This window comes from Anas platyrhynchos, chromosome 1 (assembly GCF_047663525.1).
Source record: "Anas platyrhynchos isolate ZD024472 breed Pekin duck chromosome 1, IASCAAS_PekinDuck_T2T, whole genome shotgun sequence".
NCBI classification, from domain to species: domain Eukaryota; kingdom Metazoa; phylum Chordata; class Aves; order Anseriformes; family Anatidae; genus Anas; species Anas platyrhynchos.
The window spans coordinates 14,045,928-14,059,966 of NC_092587.1; the positions used below are offsets into that span (position 1 = coordinate 14,045,928).

Genomic DNA, 14,039 nt, shown 5'->3' on the forward strand with positions numbered 1-14,039 from the left:
GTTCAGTCACATTGTGAAACAGTGCAGAGACAATTTTTTTTCCCTTTTTTTATTATTCAGTCCACTCAAGCTTCAGCAAACTCTTGAATTAAAGCCCTAAGAATAAGTGTTGAAATTGACTTTAGGGTCAGTGCTGCCTGTGGCAATCTTGTTTTTATTGGTGTAGATTTTTCCTGGTTAATAGTGTCCTGAGAGGTCATAATTTTATTTTTTCCTGCCATCCAGAGGTCCTTGGAATATCTTTAGTTTTTCACATTAATTTAAATAATTTCCCAAGACTTAAAAGTGTCTTTTTTTTTCCCTTACAGAAGACTATAGGTATTCTTTCAGAGGAATAATCTGTTTATTTCAGATGGTATTGCTCCTTCACAAGTACACCAGTTGTCCCAATATCAATCTAAACAGCATTTTGTGTGTAAAATTTTCCTTTCTACTACTTTTTCTGGCTGTAATGGTACTCACAGGTTTTAAGTATTTGCTTAGACTTAAAACATTTTAGAAAATAAGCTTTCTGTTCATCCTCTGCTCTTTGGTCTTTTTTCTTTCACATTACTTCCAAGAGTTGTAACAATTCAACACTGGCCTTGAAAACTTCTGAAGTGTTCATAAGTTCCAGAAAAAAAGGCAAAATTATCAAATATTCCCTGTACAAATGAGAGGTTTCTCAAGTAATTTCTATAGCATTATCCTTACAATCATATCTGGAAAGGACCTCAAAAAGTATCCAGCCCAATATTTTCCAAAGAGAGGATCAGCTATGCACTGTAGATATGATAACCTCTTAGCCAGTTTCAGCAAGGACAATTACTTTTGGATGACCAAGTCAGAAAGTATTTCTCGCTGGACAAAGTGGCAGATTATTTATTTATTGCCCTGTCACTGATTATTTTTAGTAGTTCTCATGTTTCATTTGCAGAGTGGGCTGGAATTGGTCTGAGGTGGACTGAATTATTCCTGCATACAAAGGGGTTTGGTTTCATGCCTGGCAGGAAGCAATATAAGCTGGAAAGAAAACCTCCCAGTGGAGGCAAAGGCAACCTTGCTACTTCTTCCACTGTCTTCTTCAATAGTGAACAGCGCGGACACTTCCACCTGCCTGTCAGCCTGCTAGGGCTGGTGCATAAGTCCACCCCATAGTCTGTTCCCTTCCCTATCCAGTCTGCCATGCTGTCAACCCCTTTCCTGGGGCAAGGGCTAGCACCAATACAAACCTGGCTCCAAGGATCATAATCATGATTAATAACCACAAAATAAAAGCAAGAGACAATGAACAAGATGGGGAGAAGTGCAAGTCATCCTAATATCGTAGGGAAAGGCTTTGTAGTGATCCCAGACCTGCTTGCCATCCTTCTCCTGACTGCATCCACCCTGATACAGATCACCTACAAACAGAAAACACAAAGCCCTTTTTAGTCGTCCATCGCTTTACAGGAAATAAATAATGGCAGAGTCACTCTGTAACACATCACAGAAGTTGTGCTAATTGCTTTCACTGAACCTCCAGGTTTCCTTATCAAACCTGCCAGGCTGAAACACCCGCAAGTCTATAAACCAGTAAATAATTAGCTTCAAAATCCTCCCTCTTGCATCCCCTGACGCCCCTTTTGCCCACAGCGGGGAACAGCCAGAAACACGCAGCTGAGCAGCAACTCTCAGGCTTTCTGCCGAGAACCTATATTCTCTCTGTGCGGCCTTGACGTTTGCTTTAAATCAATTTAACACGTAAAAGAACAGAAATGAAGATATATAAAACCAGCTCGACAGAGTCGGCGGGGACATCCAAGCCAGGCAGGCTGTGCTCCCCGCCCCGGCAGGAGTGGGGCCTGCTGAGGCGGGCCATGGCAGGCCGCCAGGGCGGGAGGCCCACATCGCGCTCCCTCCTGACCTTCAAAGCGTCCCCGGGAGCCTCAGCTGCTCACTGGGGCTTTCCGCCGGAGGGCCCCACGTTTTAAATACAGTGTTTTTTGTTGGTTTATTCATGTATTTATTTATTTGGTAACGCTTTTGCATTTTTATTTCTCCTTTGAAGGAAGGCACTGAGGGCTGGCACTCGGTGAGAGCTCCCGGCTGGAGGAACCGCCGCCCTCTGAAATGCCTCAGACAGGTCCTGCGAGAAACCACGGCGAGATGCTCTCCTTCCCGAGAAACATCTGCCTTCACTCGCTCCCCTCTGTGGTTTAATTAAAGCATTTTGCACACAGCTTGCAGTTCTGCCGCTTTCTGCAGCAGAAACTCTGTCAGCTCCGAGATCTTGCCTTAGGAGTGCGATGAGTTCAGGTGTTTGCCTGGGCATCAGGGCTCACCCCTCTTTTTAATTTTACCAGCTTAAACATGCTTTAACCCGCAAAATCTCCTTAATGAAGCTGTGCATTCTTTGCAAACCCAGCTCTTTCAAGACCACGCGAGCACCTTATCTTTTCAATTATCTTGGTTTTTTGACAGAGCCCCAGTACCTGCCTGTGAGAGGGTGTTTACACAAGAAACACCAGTCCTCAACAGGCTTCTCAGTCCTGCCTCAAAACAGCCACTGCAAGCCTGCAGTTGAGGGCGGTGAGTGGGGTTTTGCCCTTGGCAAATAGTTTGTGTGCTTACCTAGGCCTCGCCACCATCTTTTCCATCGTGTCGGTGTGTGCGAGTCAGTGCTGACTAGTTTATCAACACAGAGAAAAAGCTGAAACACAACCAACCCAGCTGCCTGCTCGTAACACAGAAACACGCTTAATAAGTGGCTTTCATCAATCATTGTTGCCTGGCTTCCAGCTTGTCCCCACTGGCAGATGGAAACAGGACAGCAGGTCTCTCCATGAGGCCTTGCTCCTTTCTGAAAGGTTTCCCTTCCCTCCAAGAGCTGTTTGGTAGCAGGGACTTCCTTGGGAAACCCAGCAGTGCAGGGCAATAATGACAGTCTTTGCATCTTGCTATTGATACATGTATGACTCCTGCAGTGGTCATCCTCCTTCACACCTTCTCTGTTGCTGCCTTGCTATGCCCACATGGCTAGGATGTGGGGGGGGGGGGGGGGGGGTATTTGGGTGCTTGAGACACTCCTGTGCAGCAGCAGAGAGTTAAAGAACTGAGGCCAGAAGAACTGCATCCCTCTGAGGCAGGAGGAGCGCTGAGCCAGCTGCATGCCCTGCCCCTCAGAGGTTTTACCCACACTCCATAGCTCTGTGTATACAAATTAAAATTAACTTATTAAAGTAAATTAAACCTGTCTGAGACCATTCTCTGGCACAGAATGCCCCACACCCTTACTATTGAAGTCTCAGCCTCCAAAGCACTGTGGCTTCACCAGGCTGCCCACTGGGAATGGGGCCTGGCACGTTTTAATTCCCAAATCATACTTGAGCATCGTTTGGGAGATCATGTTTGCCTCAGGCCAAAACCAGGCCAGAAGCTACTGTGCTGGTAAAGATGATTTATCTCCACTACCCAAGAAAGCTCCCTGATGCTGTTTAGTTTAGTGGTGTTGACAAAGGACATTTGTCCACTCAGATTTACTTCCCTACTGGACTGTGAAGCCAACAGAGGTGAGATTTCACCCTAAATTGCAGGGGGAAGGGGGAGGGGGGTGTTAACCTGTTAATTCATTGTCCCTAACACAGAGAAAATATTCCCATGGAGGTAAATTATTTGTGGAATTCTCAGATGAACTTGAGTTTAAAAAATCCCATTTAATCTATCAGTGTGAGCAAATTTACCATGCCACAAGACACAGTTCTATACATAAAATATCCCATCTGGCTTTCTCCATGTTTGGGACAAACAGCTGGCATAGAAAGTATGTTACTGACATACACTTTGTTTTATTTTTTCCAGAAATAAGTGCCTGAGAATGCAGACCTGCCACAGCAGATCAGAAAGTGGTCCATCTTGCTGCGTGTTCTTTCTGGGCACTGCTCAGTCCCTTTAGCAGTTCTCTGTGCATGTGACTCTGCTTTCAGAAGAGGGAGCATCAGCCCTGCAGAAAGCAGTCAGCCATTAGGAAAGTATGTTTCCAGCTGAGGCACGATTTGTCCTTTGAAATAAGGCACAATGTTGGTAAATAGGTCTTCTAGCAAAATCCTCTAAACAAGCTATTTCTACTTTACTAGTAACAGAAGTACATATGCTTGAAGCACTGAATGTTGAGAAAATGAAATGCTTAAGCTTCTTTTAATAGTTATGGGTTAAATTTTTAATTATTTTGATAGCTATTTAATCAGTTAGTATGAGTTTTCAAAGAAGTGCTTTAAAAACCTGAAATTAAAAAATAGTCACAGAACATAAGAAGGACTGAGTCTTCACTGCCTTGTATACGGCATACCTTTGATTCTAAAATATGCTGCCATATCACTATTAAATATCCTTCTGTATACTAGTGATTACACAGGTATAAAGACAAAGAGAGTTAAGGCCACTGGAACATCACAAGTCCTCCCTTGTCCCCATGCAGCCTTCCATCCTGTATACTAATTGCATTTTGCATAGGGCTGAGACATTTTGCTGAAAAACTTCTGAGGGAAGTTGTTTTAATAAACAGATTTAATTTTTAATAAGGATGCTAAGAAGTTTGTTAAATGCTATGGGCAGGCAAACTGATGGCATGAAATCTAAGAAAATACACATAAACCAAATACCCCCTGGTATTACAGAGGGGGAGAGGAGTGATTTTCAGAGGGATTTGGGCAAAACCCCCAATTATTAAGACAAGCACCAAATGACTAACACTGACTCACTGTCTTGGCATGATGTACCTAGGTTTCCTACTGTTATTTATAGTTTTGTTCTTGTCTGGTTATGACATGCTGTCAGTAGATGAGTAGTTTGAAATGTGTTAGCCTGGGGTCCAATAGTTCTCTTGTGCCATTCAACGTCCTATAAATCTTCAATAATTTTATTTCCTTACATAACCCAAAATTCAGTCACTCATTTTTCTCCTGCACCCCGCATAATCCGCATAGTCCCTAAAATTTGGCTTGCTAACACAAGTGGAGTTCAATTTATATGTTTCTTTCTGCATTAGCTGTTCTGTCCTGTCTCTTTCTGACTGCTTGCTCCAGGGAGTGCCTCTCCTTCTTATCCTTGAGCAGAGTGGTAGGAACTGGAATCTCATGTTTTGTCTTGCAAATCCACAACTGAAGAACCAAGTTTCAAGACACTTCCTTTGACAAGGAGACATTTGGGCCTGTGTTTATAAAAGTGGTCAAGAACTTCAGGAGCTATTTTTATGCCTAAATCCCACTGATTTTTTAAAGGAATTGAGTGCTTACATAACTTTTTGAATCTATGCCCCTCTTTCAACATAAAATATAAGCAGCTGTTTTGCCACTCTAAGATATCCAGTATACACAAGAAGACTTAATAAAGAGCATTGGTATGTTTTATTTCATCTTAAAGAGAATAGAAAGGTATTTATATGAGAATGAATGAGTTAAAATGGAGATAAATGCAGGAAAATAAAGTTACATGTTAAAATATATAGTCATACAGAGCATTATATCTACACAGAAAGGATAGCTGTGCCTAGACTTAGGGGAAATGGGAGAAAATGACCCACCTGCACAGTACCTGGCAAAAAATGGTGAAAACTGATCAGCACAGTACCTGGCCAAAGCATCTCCCTTTTGGCCAATGTGCCTGGATTTCTCTTCCTGGGAAGTCAGGAGAGAGGAATGGGGCACATTTAGCACACAGGCATCTCATTCATGGCTGGGCTAAGAAGCTAGGACTGGAAGATGGAAGGTGCTTAGGATAGATATCTGTGAAAAAATGTGAAATTGAAAGCAAGCCAATTGCAAGTGGCAGGTGTAGAAGAGCAGAGGAGGGTGACACCTTCAGCTAACCTACAACTCCTTGTCAATTGTTATTGTGGAGTTTAGGATCCGGGTAATGAGGATGTTTGACATATTTTAGGCAAGAATTAAAAAGTACTGGAGGTATAAACCACTATGGTTTAGAGCCCAGTCCCTCACTAAATGGCATGGAGACAGAATTCAAGATTATATTATATTTCATATTTGTCCTCTAAGGATCTTCAGCCTTCTTCCAAAATAGCCAGTACTGGCTGCTCTAAAGCAAGATATTGCAATTACTTATGTTGGGTTGGACTTCAATCTGCATCGAGATTACAGGAACTCCAGTGAATATGTTGAATAAAACCTGATCCAATATCTAAGGCAAGCAATATTCTAAATAAAAAGGCAGAAAACTTAGACTGCTTTTTGTCAAAAAGAGTGGTGGACTACAGCATCGGGGAACATCATTGTGACAGATAAAGATTCCAGATACATGCGTGGAAACCTTGCATTTTTATCTGCGCAAAACCCATTTAACCCTAATCCATATTAGCATGAGAAAGGTCCATTTGCTCTACCACACAGGGGCAAACAGGATTCATTGACTGATTGATTTAATTAAGTATGGTGGCTCCCAATAGTTGCTTTCCTGTGCTTCAAGGTCATTTAACAACTGTCAGTGTCACACATAGAAGAAGATAAAGAACTCACTGCAATAGCAGGGAGGACAGTATATTTCTCTTGGCAGCAGGTCAACCAAGAAAACATTGATAGAAGCCGATGGCACACTGCCCTCCTGAATATACAGATGAGTTTATATCATATTTAGATAGGGACAGTGTGTTATCAGAACCACTTGACCCAACTGGTTTAGAAACATAGGGGAATTAAGGTCATGTAGCCATGGAAAGGAAAGGGTCAGCAAAAAATATATTGACAATAAAATATGTCTAGTATACTGTGGACAATTTCAGCTGAGTCACTCTGACAATAATGGAGTAAATCCCAGCATTGTGAAAAGCAATCCCACCTACATATCTTGGAACTATTCCAGTTTGCTTAGCACTTTCCATGAGGCATTTAGCAGGGATGCCCTTTCACCATTTTGCTACATGAATGTTCTGCTTGTGCAGATTCGGTCAGTCTTTTTTAAGTCTCAAATGTTAGTTGATGCTATAGTACTTTGTGTTTTTCATGTAAGATTTTATAATTACAGCAGTATTCTAAAACTGCAGGGACATGATGTGTAAGTCTTGGGAGACTTGGGAGAAAGTTTTTCTAAGTTGCTGCACAAGTTGTCTTATTATTATCGTTTATAAACTTTCTCCAACTCCTATTTCCACCGCCCAGAGAGGCTGGGATATTAAGATAGACTTAAGCCTTTAGCTTTACCAGAGAAGGTCTAGCTGTATGTGTTGCTGACTGATGAGTCCTGCCATAATTTAGCCCCTTATTATCCGTCTGATCTTATTAAACGATGTGTCTTGTTTACATTCTGTTGGAGAAGAGTTTGAATGTGAGGCCTTTGTAACTCAATTGTCTGTCAGATGAGATTCATTCGCTCCTCATCTTGGAAACAGACTCCCCATATAAATTAGATCTACCTGGATCCTAATGAAATTATAACAAATGTTGGCATGCAGTTTCTCTCATTTTCTCTTTAATGATAAATGTCATAGAAAAATAAGCATTTGCGTAATTGCTTTTCCTCACAGTTGACTTGTTAGAGAAAAAATAGCCTAACTTCTTTTTTTTTTAGCAAATCATTTAAAATCCAGACTTGAGTTACGAAACCTGAAATAGTTTTATCTTAACAAGTCTTGTGTAACTGAAATGCATCGTGTCCTCCATTTTCAAGTACAAGAGAAAGGTAGGGCTGTCTAGTAGAATATATTTATGTTGTTGAATTTAAACTTTCCTCAAAGTCCCATTACTACACACAGTGTTGAGACAGCGTTATCCCAAGAGAAGAGGTGACACAGTACATCCACTGAGCAGCTTTGCTGGAGCTCGGACAATTTACCATCTAAAACACCCCTAAGTTCCCTCAGTTGCTCTGGAGCACAGAGACACTACATTTGCTGATATTAAACTTTCTAGGAATCCTAATACAGCCACTCAGTTTTGAGAGCACTGAACTGCAGTTAAGGCCCTACACACTTCAAAGCTGGATGTTCCTCTCTCTCCTGATCTTGCCTCCAAGCCCTGCGGTGTGCAGCAATGACTCAGAGCAAACAATGTGCCCCAGGTCATCTTCATTCAATCTCGGGTTGTGATTTGTTAATGTAGGGCTTAAGCAGCAATGCTGGCTGAAGGGATCACAGCCCCCTTCTTTGCTCCACAGTGCACCAGTTATTTAGGAACTGGAGCCAGAGCAGAGTCTTTCATGGCATGCCTGGAGTCTCAGCTCCAGGAACTTCTCAGCACACCAGGCAAGCTCACCATTGATGGGTGAAGTCAGTCACCTGCATGCAACAACTTGTGGGGTTGTGCTGTAAATAAGATCAGTGTTGAGCTTCTCTGGCTTTGAAGGACAACCCCACCCTGCCCCAGAAATGTTCTAGGCTTCAGTGCAGTCTGTAGAGAATTGAATTCTCCCAGCCACAAGTATGGTGCCCCACGGGATGGAAATGGGTAAGCAGGGACAGAGAATAAGAAAGAAGTCTGTGAGCTGGTGTTGGCACACGAGTCCCCACATCATCACATTGTAGGATGGGTTCTGCTCTGCAAGATAGTTCCCTGCAGTGCCCGAGGCATGGGATGCTCTCTGATCCACCCCTCCACAGACGGCATGGACATCTTGCTGCTCAGACTTTGTAGCCAAAGCTCTGGGGCTGGAGCATCTAAAACATTCCAGGGTGGGAACGCTTCTGGGGCAAGTTCTGTTTCCTTTTGCTCCATTTGATGATATTTTAGACTGGAAGGGTTTGGAAAAGATTTTCCTTTTAAGCACATGGAACAGTCCAGCATGAAGGAAGGGTGGAGAAAATGTAAGAAACAAACAGAACTTTTTCTCATAGCATTTCTTATTTTATTCTACTTTAAAGTCTCCCTAATAAATAATTCTTGCATTCCAGCAGTGCCAAGAAATTTCAAAAGGACAGGCTGAAATTTCTCTTAGGCAATAGGAATCAAAAACCTAAATATACTTAATCAATGCATGCTGATATCCTACCATGTGCATAAATCCGATACTCCCCAAGGTATGTGTGTCACAGCCAGGAAGTGAGAACGGGCCTTCACAGTCACACAACTAGCAAATCAGCCTGGTTTGTGCCTCACTCTGGAACTGTTGACATGTTCATAGTTTTAATGTAAAAGTCCTGGGAAGTTAGGCAACATCCTAATGATACGTGGGGTCAGATCTATTTTTCTATACCAACACAGACGTTTGAGTGAATCCAGGCAGAACAGTTCAGAGGTTTGCTAGGTCTCTGTAGTCATCAGGTGAACGTGGCTAAGACACTTCCACTTCTGCAGTTAACCACATCCTAGCAGGAAGAGGTTAATACACCATCTGGCGTCCCTGGATTTAACTGGAGACTTCACTAGTCCCAAAAGACGTCTTTCACCTGGGTTGGTCGGGGGCTAATAGCAAATTAAGACATAAACTTGCACATCTGGCAGCACAGTGGGACACTTTAATCACGCTGCTACTCCACCCTCCCACACGCAGAACAGTGCTCAAACTGCCAGCGTAGGGACCCACGAACCCGTTGTGTCACTGCCTTTGTTTTATCTTCTTCAGGAGATTGAAAAGCTGACAACGAATACAGCAGATACTCCAGATGCTCAACAATTTCCTGTTCCACGTGGGAGGGCAGCATTCAGGTGCTGACTCCAGGCAGCCTCTCCTACACTGTGGTTGCCAGCTGGGTCTATTCTAGCAGGTACCTGGTAGGATGTGCCTTCTTTCAGCTCCCTGCCACATGCTATCAGATGACTTCTAGGAACGCTAGGCGTTTCAAACCAGGCTTCACACTGGTTTGTGCTGCTAGAATTGGGCAAAATTTCCTTACAGGTGTTAAGCATGTGGCCCTAGTATCTCAATAACCGAGCCACTCCCTGCAACAATTGATTTTTCTAGTTAGATTGCCCTTAATAAAATGATAATAGAAAACCTGAAAGTCTATAGATAATAAGGAGACCTTGGGCTATTGACAAGGTTGGTATCTTTTAAAGGAAGGAAAAATGCTGCTTGTAAAACTGCTCTGTTGGAAATATACATCTCTTCTTTTCCCAGAAGGATGAAATTCAGTACAAACCTGTACTGTTTGCGGGAGATTCTCGGGGTCTCAGCTGCACATGTGATAGTAGGCTCGAGTTCCAGTTAAGCTCAAGGGAATTGCCAGGCTCTGTTCTGCTATGCTCTGCTTCCTTTCTCTAAATATTGCCTCAATCTTTGAATTACAGGTCAGTTGACTGCTGCCAGACCTCTCTTGTGCTATTTCTGAAAGCTTTTATTTGTAACAAATCACCAGTGAATAGCAAACACTGCCTCCTTTAATATGCCTCATGCATTTCATTCCCGATAAGATAGGATGATTACAACCTTGTGCAACAGTACTTCAGGACTGAGAACAACCAACCTTTATTTACTTAATAGATCTTGACAATTACTGGTGTAGTTACACTGGAAAACTCATCAGAGTCCTTATTAAGCTTGCTCGCAGCTTTGCATCCTCATCAGTGAGAGTGAAATCTGCCTGCAGCTTTGCCACCCCAGGATCTGTGAACTGATCAGTTTTCATAAGCAAATGGTCTTGAATGAGAAACCTGCAGGTGAGGGTGCTTCGAGGAAAGCAGCACTGGGGACATTTTTCTCCACTGCTGAGCTGAGTCACCTGTCCCAACATGTCAGTGGAGGAGCTGCCTGATGGGAGACTCCCTTTCATCAATGAGATGTACTGATAATTCTTCATCTTCTCAGGGTGTTACATTTCTTTTTAGCTCTGCAGGCTTCTCTGGATTTCTCAGCCCTCTCAACTGTAGCCCGTAACTTTCCAAAAGTTTCTAGATGTCTCACAAGGAGGTACAGGGAGAAGTGTGCTGTGTTAACCTCATTTTCCCAGCAATTCCAGCTAACTGCGGTGTTTTCATATCCTGTCCTGCTGCTCTTGCCCAGGACAATGATCTGCAGCCATTTCACTGGTGGAAAAACCTCCTTCTGTGCTGTATGCTGTGCTGGAAACTGCTATGAAAACTGACCTAACTCTGCTGTGAGCAATTACAAAAAACACAAGCCAAAACCACAAGTAAAGCAGGCAAGTAATAGAAGAGGGGAAACTGACACAATGAAAGGCAAACTTGAGCAGTTTTCAGGAGAGGTAAAAAGAGGGCAAAATATAAGATTGATAACAGAGACAAAAACCTCCCTTCAGCAGTCTCTGTTGAGGAGCTATCATAGCAGAAGGTCCTACACTAGTTTTCCCAAAGGCCTAATCCTGAAAATGCTGCATTTTAGTTCTCTTTGCACGGGATAAGTAAAGAAGTATGCAGGAAGCATGTTTATATCCAAATGCTTAAGAGCTTCCGAGCTACTCAGAGTCTCTGTAGAATATATGCTTCTTTCCTAGGTGTTACCTCAGGTACTAAGCAAGGATAACTTGCCAGCTGTGCAGTAACTTACAGGTACAGGGTATGCTTCTCTTTATTTTCTTGCTTGATCATTATTTTTTAGAGCCTGTTCTGCACCCCATTGTGCAGCAGCAAACCATTAAGAGATTGGAGCTATCACAGAGAGAAAGGTGGAGAATGAAAGCAAGGGCCATTTAATGGGCGCGATAATCATACCAGTTCTGTTTTACACATTCTTTGTGTGGTGATTGTAGACGACGTGCAGATCTCTTGTGAAGCTTAGAAGACGCGTATGAATGGACAGTATTCCACAACCAGTCATGCAACCATATGAAAAATCGTGTCTCCTTCCACTGCTGTTTTATAAATCCCAGAGGCTGTCAGACCGTGGGAAGCACAAGACATTAAACATGTCTTTGATCAGTCACAGGCTGATGAAGCGCAGGGCAGCAAGCCTGACAGCCACCCGTCATTCAGGCTAAATGGAAGAGCAATTAAGTTCCTGTATGCAGGAAGATGACAGGACACATCATAAATGGACTCACTGCCCAGGTACACCAAGTGGGATAAAGATGTGCAGGGGTAGAAGGAGCCAGTATGCAACTGGCTGAGCTGTACATAGCTTTGTGAAAATAAAATAAAATAAAATAAAATAAAATAAAATAAAATAAAATAAAATAAAATAAAATAAAATAAAATAAAATAAAATAAAATAAAATAAAATAAAATAAAATAATCAGCAGACAGAAAACGAGCAGCTCTAACTGCAGCCAGGAGAGGAGGCAGAACTCAAACATCAGCCCAGCCAGAAATGCAAGGTCAGGCACGGTCACTGAGAAAAGCTCTCATTCTGTGTGTTCTTACAGTGTTCAGAGACACAGAGCTGCTCTAAAGATGTATGAATTTATCTGTGGGTTTATGCTCCTCCCAGGAGAAACCACCCAAGTGTTCAGGCCAGGAGGAAGCGCTGTGAGCACAAGATACGTACGCTGAAATGTTGCAAATGCTGGTACAGAAAAGCCATCCTTCCCTTATGTATAATAATACCTCAACATGATAGCACAAACTCTTCTGTGGATAAAAATGGCCCTGTAAAATCAAGACAAGGGATCTTCCTAAAATGCAGACTTCAGTTCAAAGGGAAATTGCTGACTTAATGAAGAAATTACGGGAGGAGATCCTACAGATTGTATTATTCAGGAAGTGAGAATAAAATCATACTAGCATCTCCTGACCTTAACATTTATGATCAAAGTAGGCATCTTGTCAAAACAGATATTTTGTTTACTCCTTTAGTTTTCCTTAGAGAATGTATGCATAAAAGCTAGTTGATCTACACTGTGCCTACGGGGCTGTTTTGCAAAAGACTTGAATGGGAGGAGATGCATCCTCTATTAAACATGGCAAGGCAGAATAATGCTAATAAACAGAGGAGTTATTTGGCCTGATAGTTATTTGGAGTATGTATCTAATCTGGAATTTCAGTAAATAATGATTAAATTATTAGATAATTATTCATACTTCACACAAATTCATTAACACAGGTTTTATTCTTTTTTCTTTTACCTCCTATCTTGCTTGTATCTGCTCATGGGTAATTTTCTGTTGGGCTAATTGCCACAGAGTGCGATAGTCTCATTACATCACCTATGTTGCATGTCATCATTGATTAGGACGTGTCCTCACAATCCAGATTTAAAACAGAAATGATGCTGAAAGGGGTGCCCACGCCTATTCCATCCAACCTCAGCCAAACGTACTTACTTGCTTCCTCCTGCCTGCACTAGTATTTATATGACTAGTATTTATCTGATCTATTCAGATCTGGCTGAAAAATAATACAACACTGCAAAGAAAAGGTTTGTTTTCAACCAGAACAGAGTGACATCCATCTGAACACCAGTCAGGGCAATGAAGATCATGCATGCCAGTGTGGTGGGGAATTATGGGCAGTAAAGACAATAGATGCTGCACAGATTGTACATATAAAAAGCAATATCCAGGAGAGAAAACAGCACTGAAGAAAACAGTTTTCCAGAAACTGTGTGGAAGCCACACTAACTACAGAGTATACAAAAGACATTCCTTTTCACAGATGGTTTATTTCTGAGACTTCAAATAATCAATCAACAACTTCCGCATGCCCTGCATCAGCCAGCCAAACTCAGTCAGAGATTTTGTCGTTTCATCTTCTGATTTTCCCTTGTCTAGGCACAAGAAAATAAATGACCAGTTTGCAGTGTCAAAAGTCAGGTTTCTTTTTATCATTAATGTATGAGAGATTATTTGTACAGCAAGGTGTGAGACTGCCTTACCCATTAGACCTTTACTCCTAGTTAGTCCAGGACTACTGTATGTCTGTCCCTTGCATATATTGCCTGGTTGAACTCAGGTAGCTTTAATTTATTCATGAATCTTCAGTGAATACAACTGCCTAGGATGCTTTCAGATTACCAGGCCAAATTCTGCCTTGTTTTTGATTTCACTCAAGTGTAAAAAATTCCGGAGTCACCAGAGGGCACCATTATAGATAGTTTTATAAGCACCATTTAAGTGATGCTCTAAGAAAATAGAATTTGGGGAAAATTTATTCTGTGGCAAAGTGATTACGTTGGTTGCATTATTTGTTTTCATGCATCGTTTCCTCACACTGTATTGTAATTTTTCATTATACAAAGCATTTTA

General features: G+C 42.0%; 1 long non-coding RNA gene across 1 annotated transcript; it reads left to right on the forward strand.

Annotated features, from left to right (window-relative positions):
* Positions 1 to 623: 623 nt before the first annotated feature.
* LOC140001311 (uncharacterized) lies at positions 624 to 5,049 on the forward strand. Its single transcript, XR_011806407.1, has 3 exons — positions 624 to 2,104; positions 2,443 to 2,550; positions 3,820 to 5,049. It is a non-coding gene; the product is annotated as an uncharacterized lncRNA (long non-coding RNA).
* The last annotated feature ends 8,990 nt before the right edge of the window (positions 5,050 to 14,039 follow it).